Raw genomic sequence first — 23,777 nt, forward strand, 5'->3', positions numbered from 1 at the left:
TTCAATTCCGGCTCAAAGGACATTTGTTTTTCTCTCTTGTAGAGCAGAGGACTGTATGTTGCATGTCTGTATTTTATGTAATAAATGTAACCTTGTGTATTTTACTGTATTTTTACTGCCATGTGCTTAACGGAGTTTTGCATCTGTCCTTGGAGATAATTGGATTACTTCCCAATTATCTCCAGGATAGAAGACTCTGTGGAACTGGTTTTGGGCAGAAAAGCCATGCTTCATTTGGTCACAAAGGACTACGATCTATCTTTTGAACCACTGGACCAATTTGTATGATTCTGACCTATGTTTGTATTTGGAGTATGCTGATTCTGAAAATGTAAGTTTTATGTGAATGTGATGCATACTTTTAAAGTTATGAATAATGTGGAAAAACTGTATTTCTCTGCTTGTGATAATTACATTACCCATTTTGTAATGGCACCCCTTTATGCCCAGGGTGCCATTACAAAAGATGAGAGCGGAATAGTGGGGGATTAGCTCAAATGGTAGAGTGCTCGCTTAGCATGTGAGAGGTAGCGGGATCGATGCTTCTTCTTTTAAATGAAGGGTGCTTAGTTGAACTTTTTGTTTACCTGGATGTCATTGCCACAGCAGCATGTTGCAAAATGTTTAACTGCTTACCTGATTCTTCAAAAATGTCCTACTTTGACATTGAGTGAACTCACAAATTACCTTCGATAGCTCAGCTGGTAGAGCGGAGGACTGTAGTTGGTATATGATAGCAATCCTTAGGTCGCTGGTTCAATTCCGGCTCGAAGGACATTTGTTTTTCTCTCTTGTAGAGCAGAGGACTGTATGTTGCATGTCTGTATTTTATGTAATAAATGTAACCTTGTGTATTTTACTGTATTTTTACTGCCATGTGCTTAACAGAGTTTTGCATCTGTCCTTGGAGATAATTGGATTACTTCCCAATTATCTCCAGGATAGAAGACTCTGTGGAACTGGTTTTGGGCAGAAAAGCCATGCTTCATTTGGTCACAAAGGACTACGATCTATCTTTTGAACCACTGGACCAATTTGTATGATTTTGACGTATGTTTGTATTTGGAGTATGCTGATTCTGAAAATTTAAGTTTTATGTGAATGTGATGCATACTTTTAAAGTTATGAATAATGTGGAAAAACTGTATTTCTCTGCTTGTGATAATTACATTACCCATTTTGTAATGGCACCCCTTTATGCCCAGGGTGCCATTACAAAAGATGAGAGCGGAATAGTGGGGGATTAGCTCAAATGGTAGAGTGCTCGCTTAGCATGTGAGAGGTAGCGGGATCGATGCTTCTTCTTTTAAATGAAGGGTGCTTAGTTGAACTTTTTGTTTACCTGGATGTCATTGCCACAGCAGCATGTTGCAAAATGTTTAACTGCTTACCTGATTCTTCAAAAATGTCCTACTTTGACATTGAGTGAACTCACGAATTACCTTCGATAGCTCAGCTGGTAGAGCGGAGGACTGTAGTTGGTATATGATAGCAATCCTTAGGTCGCTGGTTCAATTCCGGCTCGAAGGACATTTGCTTTTCTCTCTTGTAGAGCAGAGGACTGTATGTTGCATGTCTGTATTTTATGTAATAAATGTAACCTTGTGTATTTTACTGTCTTTTTACTGCCATGTGCTTAATGGAGTTTTGCATCTGTCCTTGGAGATAATTGGATTACTTCCCAATTATCTCCAGGATAGAAGACTCTGTGGAACTGGTTTTGGGCAGAAAAGCCATGCTTCATTTGGTCACAAAGGACTACGATCTATCTTTTGAACCACTGGACCAATTTGTATGATTTTGACGTATGTTTGTATTTGGAGTATGCTGATTCTGAAAATGTAAGTTTTATGTGAATGTGATGCATACTTTTAAAGTTATGAATAATGTGGAAAAACTGTATTTCTCTGCTTGTGATAATTACATTACCCATTTTGTAATGGCACCCCTTTATGCCCAGGGTGCCATTACAAAAGATGAGAGCGGAAAAGTGGGGGATTAGCTCAAATGGTAGAGTGCTCGCTTAGCATGTGAGAGGTAGCGGGATAAATGCTTCTTCTTTTAACCCCTTAAGGACCAAACTTCTGGAATAAAAGGGAATCATGACATGTCACACATGTCATGTGTCCTTAAGGGGTTAAATGAAGGGTGCTTAGTTGAACTTTTTGTTTACCTGGATGTCATTGCCACAGCAGCATGTTGCAAAATGTTTAACTGCTTACCTGATTCTTCAAAAATGTCCTACTTTGACATTGAGTGAACTCACGAATTACCTTCGATAGCTCAGCTGGTAGAGCGGAGGACTGTAGTTGGTATATGATAGCAATCCTTAGGTCGCTGGTTCAATTCCGTCTCGAAGGACATTTGTTTTTCTCTCTTGTAGAGCAGAGGACTGTATGTTGCATGTCTGTATTTTATGTAATAAATGTAACCTTGTGTATTTTACTGTCTTTTTACTGCCATGTGCTTAATGGAGTTTTGCATCTGTCCTTGGAGATAATTGGATTACTTCCCAATTATCTCCAGGATAGAAGACTCTGTGGAACTGGTTTTGGGCAGAAAAGCCATGCTTCATTTGGTCACAAAGGACTACGATCTATCTTTTGAACCACTGGACCAATTTGTATGATTTTGACGTATGTTTGTATTTGGAGTATGCTGATTCTGAAAATTTAAGTTTTATGTGAATGTGATGCATACTTTTAAAGTTATGAATAATGTGGAAAAACTGTATTTCTCTGCTTGTGATAATTACATTACCCATTTTGTAATGGCACCCCTTTATGCCCAGGGTGCCATTACAAAAGATGAGAGCGGAATAGTGGGGGATTAGCTCAAATGGTAGAGTGCTCGCTTAGCATGTGAGAGGTAGCGGGATCGATGCTTCTTCTTTTAAATGAAGGGTGCTTAGTTGAACTTTTTGTTTACCTGGATGTCTTTGCCACAGCAGCATGTTGCAAAATGTTTAACTGCTTACCCGATTCTTCAAAAATGTCCTACTTTGACATTGAGTGAACTCACAAATTACCTTCGATAGCTCAGCTGGTAGAGCGGAGGACTGTAGTTGGTATATGATAGCAATCCTTAGGTCGCTGGTTCAATTCTGGCTCGAATGACATTTGCTTTTCTCTCTTGTAGAGCAGAGGACTGTATGTTGCATGTCTGTATTTTATGTAATAAATGTAACCTTGTGTATTTTACTGTCTTTTTACTGCCATGTGCTTAATGGAGTTTTGCATCTGTCCTTGGAGATAATTGGATTACTTCCCAATTATCTCCAGGATAGAAGACTCTGTGGAACTGGTTTTGGGCAGAAAAGCCATGCTTCATTTGGTCACAAAGGACTACGATCTATCTTTTGAACCACTGGACCAATTTGTATGATTTTGACGTATGTTTGTATTTGGAGTATGCTGATTCTGAAAATGTAAGTTTTATGTGAATGTGATGCATACTTTTAAAGTTATGAATAATGTGGAAAAACTGTATTTCTCTGCTTGTGATAATTACATTACCCATTTTGTAATGGCACCCCTTTATGCCCAGGGTGCCATTACAAAAGATGAGAGCGGAATAGTGGGGGATTAGCTCAAATGGTAGAGTGCTCGCTTAGCATGTGAGAGGTAGCGGGATCGATGCTTCTTCTTTTAAATGAAGGGTGCTTAGTTGAACTTTTTGTTTACCTGGATGTCATTGCCACAGCAGCATGTTGCAAAATGTTTAACTGCTTACCTGATTCTTCAAAAATGTCCTACTTTGACATTGAGTGAACTCACAAATTACCTTCGATAGCTCAGCTGGTAGAGCGGAGGACTGTAGTTGGTATATGATAGCAATCCTTAGGTCGCTGGTTAAATTCTGGCTCGAAGGACATGTGTTTTTCTCTCTTGTAGAGCAGAGGACTGTATGTTGCATGTCTGTATTTTATGTAATAAATATAACCTTGTGTATTTTACTGTCTTTTTACTGCCATGTGCTTAATGGAGTTTTGCATCTGTCCTTGGAGATAATTGGATTACTTCCCAATTATCTCCAGGATAGAAGACTCTGTGGAACTGGTTTTGGGCAGAAAAGCCATGCTTCATTTGGTCACAAAGGACTATGATCTATCTTTTGAACCACTGGACCAATTTGTATGATTCTGACCTATGTTTGTATTTGGAGTATGCTGATTCTGAAAATGTAAGTTTTATGTGAATGTGATGCATACTTTTAAAGTTATGAATAATGTGGAAAAACTGTATTTCTCTGCTTGTGATAATTACATTACCCATTTTGTAATGGCACCCCTTTATGCCCAGGGTGCCATTACAAACGATGAGAGTGGAAAAGTGGGGGATTAGCTCAAATGGTAGAGCGCTCGCTTAGCATGTGAGAGGTAGCAGGATCGATGCCCGCATTCTCCAGTGGCTGCTTCTTCTTTTAAATGAAGGGTGCTTAGACTGTATGTTGAATGTCTGTATTTTATGTAATAAATGTAACCTTGTGTATTTTACTGTCTTTTTACTGCCATGTGCTTAATGGAGTTTTGCATCTGTCCTTGGAGATAATTGGATTACTTCCCAATTATCTCCAGGATAGAAGACTCTGTGGAACTGGTTTTGGGCAGAAAAGCCATGCTTCATTTGGTCACAAAGGACTACGATCTATCTTTTGAACCACTGGACCAATTTGTATGATTCTGACCTATGTTTGTATTTGGAGTATGCTGATTCTGAAAATGTAAGTTTTATGTGAATGTGATGCATACTTTTAAAGTTATGAATAATGTGGAAAAACTGTATTTCTCTGCTTGTGATAATTACATTACCCATTTTGTAATGGCACCCCTTTATGCCCAGGGTGCCATTACAAAAGATGAGAGCGGAATAGTGGGGGATTAGCTCAAATGGTAGAGTGCTCGCTTAGCATGTGAGAGGTAGCGGGATCGATGCTTCTTCTTTTAAATGAAGGGTGCTTAGTTGAACTTTTTGTTTACCTGGATGTCATTGCCACAGCAGCATGTTGCAAAATGTTTAACTGCTTACCTGATTCTTCAAAAATGTCCTACTTTGACATTGAGTGAACTCACAAATTACCTTCGATAGCTCAGCTGGTAGAGCGGAGGACTGTAGTTGGTATATGATAGCAATCCTTAGGTCGCTGGTTAAATTCTGGCTCGAAGGACATGTGTTTTTCTCTCTTGTAGAGCAGAGGACTGTATGTTGCATGTCTGTATTTTATGTAATAAATATAACCTTGTGTATTTTACTGTCTTTTTACTGCCATGTGCTTAATGGAGTTTTGCATCTGTCCTTGGAGATAATTGGATTACTTCCCAATTATCTCCAGGATAGAAGACTCTGTGGAACTGGTTTTGGGCAGAAAAGCCATGCTTCATTTGGTCACAAAGGACTATGATCTATCTTTTGAACCACTGGACCAATTTGTATGATTCTGACCTATGTTTGTATTTGGAGTATGCTGATTCTGAAAATGTAAGTTTTATGTGAATGTGATGCATACTTTTAAAGTTATGAATAATGTGGAAAAACTGTATTTCTCTGCTTGTGATAATTACATTACCCATTTTGTAATGGCACCCCTTTATGCCCAGGGTGCCATTACAAACGATGAGAGTGGAAAAGTGGGGGATTAGCTCAAATGGTAGAGCGCTCGCTTAGCATGTGAGAGGTAGCAGGATCGATGCCCGCATTCTCCAGTGGCTGCTTCTTCTTTTAAATGAAGGGTGCTTAGACTGTATGTTGAATGTCTGTATTTTATGTAATAAATGTAACCTTGTGTATTTTACTGTCTTTTCACTGCCATGTGCTTAATGGAGTTTTGCATCTGTCCTTGGAGATAATTGGATTACTTCCCAATTATCTCCAGGATAGAAGACTCTGTGGAACTGGTTTTGGGCAGAAAAGCCATGCTTCATTTGGTCACAAAGGACTACGATCTATCTTTTGAACCACTGGACCAATTTGTATGATTCTGACCTATGTTTGTATTTGGAGTATGCTGATTCTGAAAATGTAAGTTTTATGTGAATGTGATGCATACTTTTAAAGTTATGAATAATGTGGAAAAACTGTATTTCTCTGCTTGTGATAATTACATTACCCATTTTGTAATGGCACCCCTTTATGCCCAGGGTGCCATTACAAACGATGAGAGTGGAAAAGTGGGGGATTAGCTCAAATGGTAGAGCGCTCGCTTAGCATGTGAGAGGTAGCAGGATCGATGCCCGCATTCTCCAGTGGCTGCTTCTTCTTTTAAATGAAGGGTGCTTAGACTGTATGTTGAATGTCTGTATTTTATGTAATAAATGTAACCTTGTGTATTTTACTGTCTTTTTACTGCCATGTGCTTAATGGAGTTTTGCATCTGTCCTTGGAGATAATTGGATTACTTCCCAATTATCTCCAGGATAGAAGACTCTGTGGAACTGGTTTTGGGCAGAAAAGCCATGCTTCATTTGGTCACAAAGGACTACGATCTATCTTTTGAACCACTGGACCAATTTGTATGATTCTGACCTATGTTTGTATTTGGAGTATGCTGATTCTGAAAATGTAAGTTTTATGTGAATGTGATGCATACTTTTAAAGTTATGAATAATGTGGAAAAACTGTATTTCTCTGCTTGTGATAATTACATTACCCATTTTGTAATGGCACCCCTTTATGCCCAGGGTGCCATTACAAAAGATGAGAGCGGAATAGTGGGGGATTAGCTCAAATGGTAGAGTGCTCGCTTAGCATGTGAGAGGTAGCGGGATCGATGCTTCTTCTTTTAAATGAAGGGTGCTTAGTTGAACTTTTTGTTTACCTGGATGTCATTGCCACAGCAGCATGTTGCAAAATGTTTAACTGCTTACCTGATTCTTCAAAAATGTCCTACTTTGACATTGAGTGAACTCACAAATTACCTTCGATAGCTCAGCTGGTAGAGCGGAGGACTGTAGTTGGTATATGATAGCAATCCTTAGGTCGCTGGTTAAATTCTGGCTCGAAGGACATGTGTTTTTCTCTCTTGTAGAGCAGAGGACTGTATGTTGCATGTCTGTATTTTATGTAATAAATATAACCTTGTGTATTTTACTGTCTTTTTACTGCCATGTGCTTAATGGAGTTTTGCATCTGTCCTTGGAGATAATTGGATTACTTCCCAATTATCTCCAGGATAGAAGACTCTGTGGAACTGGTTTTGGGCAGAAAAGCCATGCTTCATTTGGTCACAAAGGACTATGATCTATCTTTTGAACCACTGGACCAATTTGTATGATTCTGACCTATGTTTGTATTTGGAGTATGCTGATTCTGAAAATGTAAGTTTTATGTGAATGTGATGCATACTTTTAAAGTTATGAATAATGTGGAAAAACTGTATTTCTCTGCTTGTGATAATTACATTACCCATTTTGTAATGGCACCCCTTTATGCCCAGGGTGCCATTACAAACGATGAGAGTGGAAAAGTGGGGGATTAGCTCAAATGGTAGAGCGCTCGCTTAGCATGTGAGAGGTAGCAGGATCGATGCCCGCATTCTCCAGTGGCTGCTTCTTCTTTTAAATGAAGGGTGCTTAGACTGTATGTTGAATGTCTGTATTTTATGTAATAAATGTAACCTTGTGTATTTTACTGTCTTTTTACTGCCATGTGCTTAATGGAGTTTTGCATCTGTCCTTGGAGATAATTGGATTACTTCCCAATTATCTCCAGGATAGAAGACTCTGTGGAACTGGTTTTGGGCAGAAAAGCCATGCTTCATTTGGTCACAAAGGACTACGATCTATCTTTTGAACCACTGGACCAATTTGTATGATTCTGACCTATGTTTGTATTTGGAGTATGCTGATTCTGAAAATGTAAGTTTTATGTGAATGTGATGCATACTTTTAAAGTTATGAATAATGTGGAAAAACTGTATTTCTCTGCTTGTGATAATTACATTACCCATTTTGTAATGGCACCCCTTTATGCCCAGGGTGCCATTACAAAAGATGAGAGCGGAAAAGTGGGGGATTAGCTCAAATGGTAGAGTGCTCGCTTAGCATGTGAGAGGTAGCGGGATCGATGCTTCTTGTTTTAAATGAAGGGTGCTTAGTTGAACTTTTTGTTTACCTGGATGTCATTGCCACAGCAGCATGTTGCAAAATGTTTAACTGCTTACCTGATTCTTCAAAAATGTCCTACTTTGACATTGAGTGAACTCACAAATTACCTTCGATAGCTCAGCTGGTAGAGCGGAGGACTGTAGTTGGTATATGATAGCAATCCTTAGGTCGCTGGTTCAATTCCGTCTCGAAGGACATTTGTTTTTCTCTCTTGTAGAGCAGAGGACTGTATGTTGCATGTCTGTATTTTATGTAATAAATGTAACCTTGTGTATTTTACTGTCTTTTTACTGCCATGTGCTTAATGGAGTTTTGCATCTGTCCTTGGAGATAATTGGATTACTTCCCAATTATCTCCAGGATAGAAGACTCTGTGGAACTGGTTTTGGGCAGAAAAGCCATGCTTCATTTGGTCACAAAGGACTACGATCTATCTTTTGAACCACTGGACCAATTTGTATGATTTTGACGTATGTTTGTATTTGGAGTATGCTGATTCTGAAAATTTAAGTTTTATGTGAATGTGATGCATACTTTTAAAGTTATGAATAATGTGGAAAAACTGTATTTCTCTGCTTGTGATAATTACATTACCCATTTTGTAATGGCACCCCTTTATGCCCAGGGTGCCATTACAAAAGATGAGAGCGGAATAGTGGGGGATTAGCTCAAATGGTAGAGTGCTCGCTTAGCATGTGAGAGGTAGCGGGATCGATGCTTCTTCTTTTAAATGAAGGGTGCTTAGTTGAACTTTTTGTTTACCTGGATGTCATTGCCACAGCAGCATGTTGCAAAATGTTTAACTGCTTACCCGATTCTTCAAAAATGTCCTACTTTGACATTGAGTGAACTCACAAATTACCTTCGATAGCTCAGCTGGTAGAGCGGAGGACTGTAGTTGGTATATGATAGCAATCCTTAGGTCGCTGGTTCAATTCTGGCTCGAAGGACATTTGCTTTTCTCTCTTGTAGAGCAGAGGACTGTATGTTGCATGTCTGTATTTTATGTAATAAATGTAACCTTGTGTATTTTACTGTCTTTTTACTGCCATGTGATTAATGGAGTTTTGCATCTGTCCTTGGAGATAATTGGATTACTTCCCAATTATCTCCAGGATAGAAGACTCTGTGGAACTGGTTTTGGGCAGAAAAGCCATGCTTCATTTGGTCACAAAGGACTACGATCTATCTTTTGAACCACTGGACCAATTTGTATGATTTTGACGTATGTTTGTATTTGGAGTATGCTGATTCTGAAAATGTAAGTTTTATGTGAATGTGATGCATACTTTTAAAGTTATGAATAATGTGGAAAAACTGTATTTCTCTGCTTGTGATAATTACATTACCCATTTTGTAATGGCACCCCTTTATGCCCAGGGTGCCATTACAAAAGATGAGAGCGGAATAGTGGGGGATTAGCTCAAATGGTAGAGTGCTCGCTTAGCATGTGAGAGGTAGCGGGATCGATGCTTCTTCTTTTAAATGAAGGGTGCTTAGTTGAACTTTTTGTTTACCTGGATGTCATTGCCACAGCAGCATGTTGCAAAATGTTTAACTGCTTACCTGATTCTTCAAAAATGTCCTACTTTGACATTGAGTGAACTCACAAATTACCTTCGATAGCTCAGCTGGTAGAGCGGAGGACTGTAGTTGGTATATGATAGCAATCCTTAGGTCGCTGGTTAAATTCTGGCTCGAAGGACATGTGTTTTTCTCTCTTGTAGAGCAGAGGACTGTATGTTGCATGTCTGTATTTTATGTAATAAATATAACCTTGTGTATTTTACTGTCTTTTTACTGCCATGTGCTTAATGGAGTTTTGCATCTGTCCTTGGAGATAATTGGATTACTTCCCAATTATCTCCAGGATAGAAGACTCTGTGGAACTGGTTTTGGGCAGAAAAGCCATGCTTCATTTGGTCACAAAGGACTATGATCTATCTTTTGAACCACTGGACCAATTTGTATGATTCTGACCTATGTTTGTATTTGGAGTATGCTGATTCTGAAAATGTAAGTTTTATGTGAATGTGATGCATACTTTTAAAGTTATGAATAATGTGGAAAAACTGTATTTCTCTGCTTGTGATAATTACATTACCCATTTTGTAATGGCACCCCTTTATGCCCAGGGTGCCATTACAAACGATGAGAGTGGAAAAGTGGGGGATTAGCTCAAATGGTAGAGCGCTCGCTTAGCATGTGAGAGGTAGCAGGATCGATGCCCGCATTCTCCAGTGGCTGCTTCTTCTTTTAAATGAAGGGTGCTTAGACTGTATGTTGAATGTCTGTATTTTATGTAATAAATGTAACCTTGTGTATTTTACTGTCTTTTTACTGCCATGTGCTTAATGGAGTTTTGCATCTGTCCTTGGAGATAATTGGATTACTTCCCAATTATCTCCAGGATAGAAGACTCTGTGGAACTGGTTTTGGGCAGAAAAGCCATGCTTCATTTGGTCACAAAGGACTACGATCTATCTTTTGAACCACTGGACCAATTTGTATGATTCTGACCTATGTTTGTATTTGGAGTATGCTGATTCTGAAAATGTAAGTTTTATGTGAATGTGATGCATACTTTTAAAGTTATGAATAATGTGGAAAAACTGTATTTCTCTGCTTGTGATAATTACATTACCCATTTTGTAATGGCACCCCTTTATGCCCAGGGTGCCATTACAAACGATGAGAGTGGAAAAGTGGGGGATTAGCTCAAATGGTAGAGCGCTCGCTTAGCATGTGAGAGGTAGCAGGATCGATGCCCGCATTCTCCAGTGGCTGCTTCTTCTTTTAAATGAAGGGTGCTTAGACTGTATGTTGAATGTCTGTATTTTATGTAATAAATGTAACCTTGTGTATTTTACTGTCTTTTTACTGCCATGTGCTTAATGGAGTTTTGCATCTGTCCTTGGAGATAATTGGATTACTTCCCAATTATCTCCAGGATAGAAGACTCTGTGGAACTGGTTTTGGGCAGAAAAGCCATGCTTCATTTGGTCACAAAGGACTACGATCTATCTTTTGAACCACTGGACCAATTTGTATGATTCTGACCTATGTTTGTATTTGGAGTATGCTGATTCTGAAAATGTAAGTTTTATGTGAATGTGATGCATACTTTTAAAGTTATGAATAATGTGGAAAAACTGTATTTCTCTGCTTGTGATAATTACATTACCCATTTTGTAATGGCACCCCTTTATGCCCAGGGTGCCATTACAAAAGATGAGAGCGGAAAAGTGGGGGATTAGCTCAAATGGTAGAGTGCTCGCTTAGCATGTGAGAGGTAGCGGGATCGATGCTTCTTGTTTTAAATGAAGGGTGCTTAGTTGAACTTTTTGTTTACCTGGATGTCATTGCCACAGCAGCATGTTGCAAAATGTTTAACTGCTTACCTGATTCTTCAAAAATGTCCTACTTTGACATTGAGTGAACTCACAAATTACCTTCGATAGCTCAGCTGGTAGAGCGGAGGACTGTAGTTGGTATATGATAGCAATCCTTAGGTCGCTGGTTCAATTCCGTCTCGAAGGACATTTGTTTTTCTCTCTTGTAGAGCAGAGGACTGTATGTTGCATGTCTGTATTTTATGTAATAAATGTAACCTTGTGTATTTTACTGTCTTTTTACTGCCATGTGCTTAATGGAGTTTTGCATCTGTCCTTGGAGATAATTGGATTACTTCCCAATTATCTCCAGGATAGAAGACTCTGTGGAACTGGTTTTGGGCAGAAAAGCCATGCTTCATTTGGTCACAAAGGACTACGATCTATCTTTTGAACCACTGGACCAATTTGTATGATTCTGACCTATGTTTGTATTTGGAGTATGCTGATTCTGAAAATGTAAGTTTTATGTGAATGTGATGCATACTTTTAAAGTTATGAATAATGTGGAAAAACTGTATTTCTCTGCTTGTGATAATTACATTACCCATTTTGTAATGGCACCCCTTTATGCCCAGGGTGCCATTACAAACGATGAGAGTGGAAAAGTGGGGGATTAGCTCAAATGGTAGAGCGCTCGCTTAGCATGTGAGAGGTAGCAGGATCGATGCCCGCATTCTCCAGTGGCTGCTTCTTCTTTTAAATGAAGGGTGCTTAGACTGTATGTTGAATGTCTGTATTTTATGTAATAAATGTAACCTTGTGTATTTTACTGTCTTTTTACTGCCATGTGCTTAATGGAGTTTTGCATCTGTCCTTGGAGATAATTGGATTACTTCCCAATTATCTCCAGGATAGAAGACTCTGTGGAACTGGTTTTGGGCAGAAAAGCCATGCTTCATTTGGTCACAAAGGACTACGATCTATCTTTTGAACCACTGGACCAATTTGTATGATTTTGACGTATGTTTGTATTTGGAGTATGCTGATTCTGAAAATTTAAGTTTTATGTGAATGTGATGCATACTTTTAAAGTTATGAATAATGTGGAAAAACTGTATTTCTCTGCTTGTGATAATTACATTACCCATTTTGTAATGGCACCCCTTTATGCCCAGGGTGCCATTACAAAAGATGAGAGCGGAATAGTGGGGGATTAGCTCAAATGGTAGAGTGCTCGCTTAGCATGTGAGAGGTAGCGGGATCGATGCTTCTTCTTTTAAATGAAGGGTGCTTAGTTAAACTTTTTGTTTACCTGGATGTCATTGCCACAGCAGCATGTTGCAAAATGTTTAACTGCTTACCCGATTCTTCAAAAATGTCCTACTTTGACATTGAGTGAACTCACAAATTACCTTCGATAGCTCAGCTGGTAGAGCGGAGGACTGTAGTTGGTATATGATAGCAATCCTTAGGTCGCTGGTTCAATTCTGGCTCGAAGGACATTTGCTTTTCTCTCTTGTAGAGCAGAGGACTGTATGTTGCATGTCTGTATTTTATGTAATAAATGTAACCTTGTGTATTTTACTGTCTTTTTACTGCCATGTGCTTAATGGAGTTTTGCATCTGTCCTTGGAGATAATTGGATTACTTCCCAATTATCTCCAGGATAGAAGACTCTGTGGAACTGGTTTTGGGCAGAAAAGCCATGCTTCATTTGGTCACAAAGGACTACGATCTATCTTTTGAACCACTGGACCAATTTGTATGATTTTGACGTATGTTTGTATTTGGAGTATGCTGATTCTGAAAATGTAAGTTTTATGTGAATGTGATGCATACTTTTAAAGTTATGAATAATGTGGAAAAACTGTATTTCTCTGCTTGTGATAATTACATTACCCATTTTGTAATGGCACCCCTTTATGCCCAGGGTGCCATTACAAAAGATGAGAGCGGAATAGTGGGGGATTAGCTCAAATGGTAGAGTGCTCGCTTAGCATGTGAGAGGTAGCGGGATCGATGCTTCTTCTTTTAAATGAAGGGTGCTTAGTTGAACTTTTTGTTTACCTGGATGTCATTGCCACAGCAGCATGTTGCAAAATGTTTAACTGCTTACCTGATTCTTCAAAAATGTCCTACTTTGACATTGAGTGAACTCACAAATTACCTTCGATAGCTCAGCTGGTAGAGCGGAGGACTGTAGTTGGTATATGATAGCAATCCTTAGGTCGCTGGTTAAATTCTGGCTCGAAGGACATGTGTTTTTCTCTCTTGTAGAGCAGAGGACTGTATGTTGCATGTCTGTATTTTATGTAATAAATATAACCTTGTGTATTTTACTGTCTTTTTACTGCCATGTGCTTAATGGAGTTTTGCATCTGTCCTTGGAGATAATTGGATTACTTCCCAATTATCTCCAGGATAGAAGACTCTGTGGAACTGGTTTTGGGCAGAAAAGCCATGCTTCATTTGGTCACAAAGGACTATGATCTATCTTTTGAACCACTGGACCAATTTGTATGATTCTGACCTATGTTTGTATTTGGAGTATGCTGATTCTGAAAATGTAAGTTTTATGTGAATGTGATGCATAATTTTAAAGTTATGAATAATGTGGAAAAACTGTATTTCTCTGCTTGTGATAATTACATTACCCATTTTGTAATGGCACCCCTTTATGCCCAGGGTGCCATTACAAACGATGAGAGTGGAAAAGTGGGGGATTAGCTCAAATGGTAGAGCGCTCGCTTAGCATGTGAGAGGTAGCAGGATCGATGCCCGCATTCTCCAGTGGCTGCTTCTTCTTTTAAATGAAGGGTGCTTAGACTGTATGTTGAATGTCTGTATTTTATGTAATAAATGTAACCTTGTGTATTTTACTGTCTTTTTACTGCCATGTGCTTAATGGAGTTTTGCATCTGTCCTTGGAGATAATTGGATTACTTCCCAATTATCTCCAGGATAGAAGACTCTGTGGAACTGGTTTTGGGCAGAAAAGCCATGCTTCATTTGGTCACAAAGGACTACGATCTATCTTTTGAACCACTGGACCAATTTGTATGATTCTGACCTATGTTTGTATTTGGAGTATGCTGATTCTGAAAATGTAAGTTTTATGTGAATGTGATGCATACTTTTAAAGTTATGAATAATGTGGAAAAACTGTATTTCTCTGCTTGTGATAATTACATTACCCATTTTGTAATGGCACCCCTTTATGCCCAGGGTGCCATTACAAAAGATGAGAGCGGAAAAGTGGGGGATTAGCTCAAATGGTAGAGTGCTCGCTTAGCATGTGAGAGGTAGCGGGATCGATGTTTCTTCTTTTAAATGAAGGGTGCTTAGTTGAACTTTTTGTTTACCTGGATGTCATTGCCACAGCAGCATGTTGCAAAATGTTTAACTGCTTACCTGATTCTTCAAAAATGTCCTACTTTGACATTGAGTGAACTCACGAATTACCTTCGATAGCTCAGCTGGTAGAGCGGAGGACTGTAGTTGGTATATGATAGCAATCCTTAGGTCGCTGGTTCAATTCCGGCTCGAAGGACATTTGCTTTTCTCTCTTGTAGAGCAGAGGACTGTATGTTGCATGTCTGTATTTTATGTAATAAATGTAACCTTGTGTATTTTACTGTCTTTTTACTGCCATGTGCTTAATGGAGTTTTGCATCTGTCCTTGGAGATAATTGGATTACTTCCCAATTATCTCCAGGATAGAAGACTCTGTGGAACTGGTTTTGGGCAGAAAAGCCATGCTTCATTTGGTCACAAAGGACTACGATCTATCTTTTGAACCACTGGACCAATTTGTATGATTTTGACGTATGTTTGTATTTGGAGTATGCTGATTCTGAAAATGTAAGTTTTATGTGAATGTGATGCATACTTTTAAAGTTATGAATAATGTGGAAAAACTGTATTTCTCTGCTTGTGATAATTACATTACCCATTTTGTAATGGCACCCCTTTATGCCCAGGGTGCCATTACAAAAGATGAGAGCGGAAAAGTGGGGGATTAGCTCAAATGGTAGAGTGCTCGCTTAGCATGTGAGAGGTAGCGGGATAAATGCTTCTTCTTTTAACCCCTTAAGGACCAAACTTCTGGAATAAAAGGGAATCATGACATGTCACACATGTCATGTGTCCTTAAGGGGTTAAATGAAGGGTGCTTAGTTGAACTTTTTGTTTACCTGGATGTCATTGCCACAGCAGCATGTTGCAAAATGTTTAACTGCTTACCTGATTCTTCAAAAATGTCCTACTTTGACATTGAGTGAACTCACGAATTACCTTCGATAGCTCAGCTGGTAGAGCGGAGGACTGTAGTTGGTATATGATAGCAATCCTTAGGTCGCTGGTTCAATTCCGGCTCGAAGGACATTTGTTTTTCTCTCTTGTAGAGCAGAGGACTGTATGTTGCATGTCTGTATTTTATGTAATAAATGTAACCTTGTGTATTTTACTGTCTTTTTACTGCCATGTGCTTAATGGAGTTTTGCATCTGTCCTTGGAGATAATTGGATTACTTCCCAATTATCTCCAGGATAGAAGACTCTGTGGAACTGGTTTTGGGCAGAAAAGCCATGCTTCATTTGGTCACAAAGGACTACGATCTATCTTTTGAACCACTGGACCAATTTGTATGATTTTGACGTATGTTTGTATTTGGAGTATGCTGATTCTGAAAATGTAAGTTTTATGTGAATGTGATGCATACTTTTAAAGTTATGAATAATGTGGAAAAACTGTATTTCTCTGCTTGTGATAATTACATTACCCATTTTGTAATGGCACCCCTTTATGCCCAGGGTGCCATTACAAAAGATGAGAGCGGAATAGTGGGAGATTAGCTCAAATGGTAGAGTGCTCGCTTAGCATGTGAGAGGTAGCGGGATCGATGCTTCTTCTTTTAAATGAAGGGTGCTTAGTTGAACTTTTTGTTTACCTGGATGTCATTGCCACAGCAGCATGTTGCAAAATGTTTAACTGCTTACCTGATTCTTCAAAAATGTCCTACTTTGACATTGAGTGAACTCACAAATTACCTTCGATAGCTCAGCTGGTAGAGCGGAGGACTGTAGTTGGTATATGATAGCAATCCTTAGGTCGCTGGTTAAATTCTGGCTCGAAGGACATGTGTTTTTCTCTCTTGTAGAGCAGAGGACTGTATGTTGCATGTCTGTATTTTATGTAATAAATATAACCTTGTGTATTTTACTGTCTTTTTACTGCCATGTGCTTAATGGAGTTTTGCATCTGTCCTTGGAGATAATTGGATTACTTCCCAATTATCTCCAGGATAGAAGACTCTGTGGAACTGGTTTTGGGCAGAAAAGCCATGCTTCATTTGGTCACAAAGGACTATGATCTATCTTTTGAACCACTGGACCAATTTGTATGATTCTGACCTATGTTTGTATTTGGAGTATGCTGATTCTGAAAATGTAAGTTTTATGTGAATGTGATGCATACTTTTAAAGTTATGAATAATGTGGAAAAACTGTATTTCTCTGCTTGTGATAATTACATTACCCATTTTGTAATGGCACCCCTTTATGCCCAGGGTGCCATTACAAACGATGAGAGTGGAAAAGTGGGGGATTAGCTCAAATGGTAGAGCGCTCGCTTAGCATGTGAGAGGTAGCAGGATCGATGCCCGCATTCTCCAGTGGCTGCTTCTTCTTTTAAATGAAGGGTGCTTAGACTGTATGTTGAATGTCTGTATTTTATGTAATAAATGTAACCTTGTGTATTTTACTGTCTTTTTACTGCCATGTGCTTAATGGAGTTTTGCATCTGTCCTTGGAGATAATTGGATTACTTCCCAATTATCTCCAGGATAGAAGACTCTGTGGAACTGGTTTTGGGCAGAAAAGCCATGCTTCATTTGGTCACAAAGGACTACGATCTATCTTTTGAACCACTGGACCAATTTGTATGATTCTGACCTATGTTTGTATTTGGAGTATGCTGATTCTGAAAATGTAAGTTTTATGTGAATGTGATGCATACTTTCAAAGTTATGAATAATGTGGAAAAACTGTATTTCTCTGCTTGTGATAATTACATTACCCATTTTGTAATGGCACCCCTTTATGCCCAGGGTGCCATTACAAACGATGAGAGTGGAAAAGTGGGGGATTAGCTCAAATGGTAGAGCGCTCGCTTAGCATGTGAGAGGTAGCAGGATCGATGCCCGCATTCTCCAGTGGCTGCTTCTTCTTTTAAATGAAGGGTGCTTAGACTGTATGTTGAATGTCTGTATTTTATGTAATAAATGTAACCTTGTGTATTTTACTGTCTTTTTACTGCCATGTGCTTAATGGAGTTTTGCATCTGTCCTTGGAGATAATTGGATTACTTCCCAATTATCTCCAGGATAGAAGACTCTGTGGAACTGGTTTTGGGCAGAAAAGCCATGCTTCATTTGGTCACAAAGGACTACGATCTATCTTTTGAACCACTGGACCAATTTGTATGATTCTGACCTATGTTTGTATTTGGAGTATGCTGATTCTGAAAATGTAAGTTTTATGTGAATGTGATGCATACTTTTAAAGTTATGAATAATGTGGAAAAACTGTATTTCTCTGCTTGTGATAATTACATTACCCATTTTGTAATGGCACCCCTTTATGCCCAGGGTGCCATTACAAAAGATGAGAGCGGAAAAGTGGGGGATTAGCTCAAATGGTAGAGTGCTCGCTTAGCATGTGAGAGGTAGCGGGATCGATGTTTCTTCTTTTAAATGAAGGGTGCTTAGTTGAACTTTTTGTTTACCTGGATGTCATTGCCACAGCAGCATGTTGCAAAATGTTTAACTGCTTACCTGATTCTTCAAAAATGTCCTACTTTGACATTGAGTGAACTCACGAATTACCTTCGATAGCTCAGCTGGTAGAGCGGAGGACTGTAGTTGGTATATGATAGCAATCCTTAGGTCGCTGGTTCAATTCCGGCTCGAAGGACATTTGCTTTTCTCTCTTGTAGAGCAGAGGACTGTATGTTGCATGTCTGTATTTTATGTAATAAATGTAACCTTGTGTATTTTACTGTCTTTTTACTGCCATGTGCTTAATGGAGTTTTGCATCTGTCCTTGGAGATAATTGGATTACTTCCCAATTATCTCCAGGATAGAAGACTCTGTGGAACTGGTTTTGGGCAGAAAAGCCATGCTTCATTTGGTCACAAAGGACTACGATCTATCTTTTGAACCACTGGACCAATTTGTATGATTTTGACGTATGTTTGTATTTGGAGTATGCTGATTCTGAAAATGTAAGTTTTATGTGAATGTGATGCATACTTTTAAAGTTATGAATAATGTGGAAAAACTGTATTTCTCTGCTTGTGATAATTACATTACCCATTTTGTAATGGCACCCCTTTATGCCCAGGGTGCCATTACAAAAGATGAGAGCGGAAAAGTGGGGGATTAGCTCAAATGGTAGAGTGCTCGCTTAGCATGTGAGAGGTAGCGGGATAAATGCTTCTTCTTTTAACCCCTTAAGGACCAAACTTCTGGAATAAAAGGGAATCATGACATGTCACACATGTCATGTGTCCTTAAGGGGTTAAATGAAGGGTGCTTAGTTGAACTTTTTGTTTACCTGGATGTCATTGCCACAGCAGCATGTTGCAAAATGTTTAACTGCTTACCTGATTCTTCAAAAATGTCCTACTTTGACATTGAGTGAACTCACAAATTACCTTCGATAGCTCAGCTGGTAGAGCGGAGGACTGTAGTTGGTATATGATAGCAATCCTTAGGTCGCTGGTTAAATTCTGGCTCGAAGGACATGTGTTTTTCTCTCTTGTAGAGCAGAGGACTGTATGTTGCATGTCTGTATTTTATGTAATAAATATAACCTTGTGTATTTTACTGTCTTTTTACTGCCATGTGCTTAATGGAGTTTTGCATCTGTCCTTGGAGATAATTGGATTACTTCCCAATTATCTCCAGGATAGAAGACTCTGTGGAACTGGTTTTGGGCAGAAAAGCCATGCTTCATTTGGTCACAAAGGACTACGATCTATCTTTTGAACCACTGGACCAATTTGTATGATTTTGACGTATGTTTGTATTTGGAGTATGCTGATTCTGAAAATGTAAGTTTTATGTGAATGTGATGCATACTTTTAAAGTTATGAATAATGTGGAAAAACTGTATTTCTCTGCTTGTGATAATTACATTACCCATTTTGTAATGGCACCCCTTTATGCCCAGGGTGCCATTACAAAAGATGAGAGCGGAAAAGTGGGGGATTAGCTCAAATGGTAGAGTGCTCGCTTAGCATGTGAGAGGTAGCGGGATAAATGCTTCTTCTTTTAACCCCTTAAGGACCAAACTTCTGGAATAAAAGGGAATCATGACATGTCACACATGTCATGTGTCCTTAAGGGGTTAAATGAAGGGTGCTTAGTTGAACTTTTTGTTTACCTGGATGTCATTGCCACAGCAGCATGTTGCAAAATGTTTAACTGCTTACCTGATTCTTCAAAAATGTCCTACTTTGACATTGAGTGAACTCACAAATTACCTTCGATAGCTCAGCTGGTAGAGCGGAGGACTGTAGTTGGTATATGATAGCAATCCTTAGGTCGCTGGTTAAATTCTGGCTCGAAGGACATGTGTTTTTCTCTCTTGTAGAGCAGAGGACTGTATGTTGCATGTCTGTATTTTATGTAATAAATATAACCTTGTGTATTTTACTGTCTTTTTACTGCCATGTGCTTAATGGAGTTTTGCATCTGTCCTTGGAGATAATTGGATTACTTCCCAATTATCTCCAGGATAGAAGACTCTGTGGAACTGGTTTTGGGCAGAAAAGCCATGCTTCATTTGGTCACAAAGGACTATGATCTATCTTTTGAACCACTGGACCAATTTGTATGATTCTGACCTATGTTTGTATTTGGAGTATGCTGATTCTGAAAATGTAAGTTTTATGTGAATGTGATGCATACTTTTAAAGTTATGAATAATGTGGAAAAACTGTATTTCTCTGCTTGTGATAATTACATTACCCATTTTGTAATGGCACCCCTTTATGCCCAGGGTGCCATTACAAAAGATGAGAGCGGAAAAGTGGGGGATTAGCTCAAATGGTAGAGTGCTCGCTTAGCATGTGAGAGGTAGCGGGATAAATGCTTCTTCTTTTAACCCCTTAAGGACCAAACTTCTGGAATAAAAGGGAATCATGACATGTCACACATGTCATGTGTCCTTAAGGGGTTAAATGAAGGGTGCTTAGTTGAACTTTTTGTTTACCTGGATGTCATTGCCACAGCAGCATGTTGCAAAATGTTTAACTGCTTACCTGATTCTTCAAAAATGTCCTACTTTGACATTGAGTGAACTCACAAATTACCTTCGATAGCTCAGCTGGTAGAGCGGAGGACTGTAGTTGGTATATGATAGCAATCCTTAGGTCGCTGGTTAAATTCTGGCTCGAAGGACATGTGTTTTTCTCTCTTGTAGAGCAGAGGACTGTATGTTGCATGTCTGTATTTTATGTAATAAATATAACCTTGTGTATTTTACTGTCTTTTTACTGCCATGTGCTTAATGGAGTTTTGCATCTGTCCTTGGAGATAATTGGATTACTTCCCAATTATCTCCAGGATAGAAGACTCTGTGGAACTGGTTTTGGGCAGAAAAGCCATGCTTCATTTGGTCACAAAGGACTATGATCTATCTTTTGAACCACTGGACCAATTTGTATGATTCTGACCTATGTTTGTATTTGGAGTATGCTGATTCTGAAAATGTAAGTTTTATGTGAATGTGATGCATACTTTTAAAGTTATGAATAATGTGGAAAAACTGTATTTCTCTGCTTGTGATAATTACATTACCCATTTTGTAATGGCACCCCTTTATGCCCAGGGTGCCATTACAAACAATGAGAGTGGAAAAGTGGGGGATTAGCTCAAATGGTAGAGCGCTCGCTTAGCATGTGAGAGGTAGCAGGATCGATGCCCGCATTCTCCAGTGGCTGCTTCTTCTTTTAAATGAAGGGTGCTTAGACTGTATGTTGAATGTCTGTATTTTATGTAATAAATGTAACCTTGTGTATTTTACTGTCTTTTTACTGCCATGTGCTTAATGGAGTTTTGCATCTGTCCTTGGAGATAATTGGATTACTTCCCAATTATCTCCAGGATAGAAGACTCTGTGGAACTGGTTTTGGGCAGAAAAGCCATGCTTCATTTGGTCACAAAGGACTACGATCTATCTTTTGAACCACTGGACCAATTTGTATGATTCTGACCTATGTTTGTATTTGGAGTATGCTGATTCTGAAAATGTAAGTTTTATGTGAATGTGATGCATACTTTTAAAGTTATGAATAATGTGGAAAAACTGTATTTCTCTGCTTGTGATAATTACATTACCCATTTTGTAATGGCACCCCTTTATGCCCAGGGTGCCATTACAAACGATGAGAGTGGAAAAGTGGGGGATTAGCTCAAATGGTAGAGCGCTCGCTTAGCATGTGAGAGGTAGCAGGATCAATGCCCGCATTCTCCAGTGGCTGCTTCTTCTTTTAAATGAAGGGTGCTTAGACTGTATGTTGAATGTCTGTATTTTATGTAATAAATGTAACCTTGTGTATTTTACTGTCTTTTTACTGCCATGTGCTTAATGGAGTTTTGCATCTGTCCTTGGAGATAATTGGATTACTTCCCAATTATCTCCAGGATAGAAGACTCTGTGGAACTGGTTTTGGGCAGAAAAGCCATGCTTCATTTGGTCACAAAGGACTACGATCTATCTTTTGAACCACTGGACCAATTTGTATGATTCTGACCTATGTTTGTATTTGGAGTATGCTGATTCTGAAAATGTAAGTTTTATGTGAATGTGATGCATACTTTTAAAGTTATGAATAATGTGGAAAAACTGTATTTCTCTGCTTGTGATAATTACATTACCCATTTTGTAATGGCACCCCTTTATGCCCAGGGTGCCATTACAAAAGATGAGAGCGGAAAAGTGGGGGATTAGCTCAAATGGTAGAGTGCTCGCTTAGCATGTGAGAGGTAGCGGGATCGATGTTTCTTCTTTTAAATGAAGGGTGCTTAGTATAACTTTTTGTTTACCTGGATGTCATTGCCACAGCAGCATGTTGCAAAATGTTTAACTGCTTACCTGATTCTTCAAAAATGTCCTACTTTGACATTGAGTGAACTCACGATTTACCTTCGATAGCTCAGCTGGTAGAGCGGAGGACTGTAGTTGGTATATGATAGCAATCCTTAGGTCGCTGGTTCAATTCCGGCTCGAAGGACATTTGCTTTTCTCTCTTGTAGAGCAGAGGACTGTATGTTGCATGTCTGTATTTTATGTAATAAATGTAACCTTGTGTATTTTACTGTCTTTTTACTGCCATGTGCTTAATGGAGTTTTGCATCTGTCCTTGGAGATAATTGGATTACTTCCCAATTATCTCCAGGATAGAAGACTCTGTGGAACTGGTTTTGGGCAGAAAAGCCATGCTTCATTTGGTCACAAAGGACTACGATCTATCTTTTGAACCACTGGACCAATTTGTATGATTCTGACCTATGTTTGTATTTGGAGTATGCTGATTCTGAAAATGTAAGTTTTATGTGAATGTGATGCATACTTTTAAAGTTATGAATAATGTGGAAAAACTGTATTTCTCTGCTTGTGATAATTACATTACCCATTTTGTAATGGCACCCCTTTATGCCCAGGGTGCCATTACAAAAGATGAGAGCGGAAAAGTGGGGGATTAGCTCAAATGGTAGAGTGCTCGCTTAGCATGTGAGAGGTAGCGGGATAAATGCTTCTTCTTTTAACCCCTTAAGGACCAAACTTCTGGAATAAAAGGGAATCATGACATGTCACACATGTCATGTGTCCTTAAGGGGTTAAATGAAGGGTGCTTAGTTGAACTTTTTGTTTACCTGGATGTCATTGCCACAGCAGCATGTTGCAAAATGTTTAACTGCTTACCTGATTCTTCAAAAATGTCCTACTTTGACATTGAGTGAACTCACGAATTACCTTCGATAGCTCAGCTGGTAGAGCGGAGGACTGTAGTTGGTATATGATAGCAATCCTTAGGTCGCTGGTTCAATTCCGGCTCGAAGGACATTTGTTTTTCTCTCTTGTAGAGCAGAGGACTGTATGTTGCATGTCTGTATTTTATGTAATAAATGTAACCTTGTGTATTTTACTGTCTTTTTACTGCCATGTGCTTAATGGAGTTTTGCATCTGTCCTTGGAGATAATTGGATTACTTCCCAATTATCTCCAGGATAGAAGACTCTGTGGAACTGGTTTTGGGCAGAAAAGCCATGCTT

At 38.9% G+C, this 23,777-nt stretch overlaps 7 non-coding genes across 7 annotated transcripts; all 7 read left to right on the forward strand.

Moving 5' to 3' along the window:
- The first annotated feature begins 686 nt into the window (after positions 1-686).
- TRNAY-GUA (transfer RNA tyrosine (anticodon GUA)) lies at positions 687-775 on the forward strand. The gene is given in 2 exon segments: positions 687-723; positions 740-775. It is a non-coding gene; the product is annotated as a tRNA-Tyr (tRNA).
- A 666-nt stretch (positions 776-1,441) lies between these two features.
- TRNAY-GUA (transfer RNA tyrosine (anticodon GUA)) lies at positions 1,442-1,530 on the forward strand. The gene is given in 2 exon segments: positions 1,442-1,478; positions 1,495-1,530. It is a non-coding gene; the product is annotated as a tRNA-Tyr (tRNA).
- A 13,367-nt stretch (positions 1,531-14,897) lies between these two features.
- Positions 14,898-14,986, forward strand: TRNAY-GUA (transfer RNA tyrosine (anticodon GUA)). The gene is given in 2 exon segments: positions 14,898-14,934; positions 14,951-14,986. It is a non-coding gene; the product is annotated as a tRNA-Tyr (tRNA).
- A 742-nt stretch (positions 14,987-15,728) lies between these two features.
- TRNAY-GUA (transfer RNA tyrosine (anticodon GUA)) lies at positions 15,729-15,817 on the forward strand. Its single transcript is given in 2 exon segments — positions 15,729-15,765; positions 15,782-15,817. It is a non-coding gene; the product is annotated as a tRNA-Tyr (tRNA).
- Positions 15,818-18,318: 2,501 nt separating this feature from the next.
- TRNAY-GUA (transfer RNA tyrosine (anticodon GUA)) lies at positions 18,319-18,407 on the forward strand. The gene is given in 2 exon segments: positions 18,319-18,355; positions 18,372-18,407. It is a non-coding gene; the product is annotated as a tRNA-Tyr (tRNA).
- Positions 18,408-22,646: 4,239 nt separating this feature from the next.
- On the forward strand, positions 22,647-22,735 carry TRNAY-GUA (transfer RNA tyrosine (anticodon GUA)). The gene is given in 2 exon segments: positions 22,647-22,683; positions 22,700-22,735. It is a non-coding gene; the product is annotated as a tRNA-Tyr (tRNA).
- A 742-nt stretch (positions 22,736-23,477) lies between these two features.
- Positions 23,478-23,566, forward strand: TRNAY-GUA (transfer RNA tyrosine (anticodon GUA)). The gene is given in 2 exon segments: positions 23,478-23,514; positions 23,531-23,566. It is a non-coding gene; the product is annotated as a tRNA-Tyr (tRNA).
- Positions 23,567-23,777: the final 211 nt, after the last annotated feature.

The sequence above is a fragment of the Pelobates fuscus genome, chromosome 4 (assembly GCF_036172605.1).
Source record: "Pelobates fuscus isolate aPelFus1 chromosome 4, aPelFus1.pri, whole genome shotgun sequence".
Classification (NCBI taxonomy): Eukaryota; Metazoa; Chordata; class Amphibia; order Anura; family Pelobatidae; genus Pelobates; species Pelobates fuscus.